The following is a 337-nucleotide window of genomic DNA, read 5'->3' as shown; positions in this document are numbered from 1 at the left end:
CCATCAACTGATGAATGGATAAATAAAATGTGGTAGGTCACATATCCACAGAACACTATCTGGAAATAAAGAAAAAATGAAATACTGATACATGCTACAACATAGATGAACTTTGAGAACATGCCAAGTAAAAGAAGCCAGTCATAAAAGAGTACATATTGTACAACTCCACTTACATGAGATGTCCAGAGTAGGCAAATCTACAGAAAGTAGATTAATAGTAGCCTGGGGCTGCGGGCTGAAACCATTGGGGGGAAATGGGGAGTGCCTGGCCACTGGGGTTCTTTTTGGGCTGATGGAAATGTTCTTTTTTTTTTTTTTTTTTTTTTTTTAAAAA

Source organism: Galeopterus variegatus, unplaced genomic scaffold (genome assembly GCF_000696425.1).
Source record: "Galeopterus variegatus unplaced genomic scaffold, G_variegatus-3.0.2 Scaffold109, whole genome shotgun sequence".
NCBI classification, from domain to species: domain Eukaryota; kingdom Metazoa; phylum Chordata; class Mammalia; order Dermoptera; family Cynocephalidae; genus Galeopterus; species Galeopterus variegatus.
The sequence above is the reverse complement of the archived record's forward strand: the minus strand, read 5'-3'. Positions refer to the sequence as shown.